Source organism: Phytophthora infestans, genomic scaffold (assembly GCF_000142945.1).
Source record: "Phytophthora infestans T30-4 supercont1.38 genomic scaffold, whole genome shotgun sequence".
Lineage (NCBI taxonomy): Eukaryota > Oomycota > Peronosporomycetes > Peronosporales > Peronosporaceae > Phytophthora > Phytophthora infestans.
In genome coordinates this window covers 1,544,758-1,545,348 of record NW_003303721.1, presented here as the reverse complement: position 1 = coordinate 1,545,348, position 591 = coordinate 1,544,758, and positions in this window count along the sequence as shown.

Here is a 591-nt window from a genome sequence, read left to right as displayed (position 1 = left end):
CAAATCAAATATCAGTGCACTGGATTTGCGTTTGTTTTTTGCTTTACGTTGTGCACTTATGCCCTGGCACTGTTGATATGGTCCGCCCTGCCGAATTGGAGGTGCACGACTGTACAATTTTTTTAGCTAGGCCAGTATAGAGCTAAAAAAGAGTCCTAAGCGTAAAATACAGGCGCTGTTATTAATATTGAAATGGTAAACAATTCTCTGACCCCTCCCTTGTTTAAATTATGTATGGGTCGATTAACAGTCATTTCGTACTAATACGCATCCGCGAATCGGCTCGTCCTCCCATTCCTTGCTCTCACATTCCAATTCTCCGACAATCAAGCGCACAACCATCTCACCTGGAACAAGATGCGGGTGTGGGGCATACTTGCTGCGGTCACAATCGCCAACGTCCGAGCTGCGTCGATCGATCATGACACTGTCCAGCCGTTCGCACAGCCGGAACCGACCACCGACGCCGAGAAAGCTGCAGTCAAATTCAAGCCTTCACTTGCAGTAAAGTATGGATGTCACCCGTACCCTGCCGTGAATGCTGGCGGGGACACAAGTGGTGGCTTAAAAGGATCGGGACCTGCTGACGGT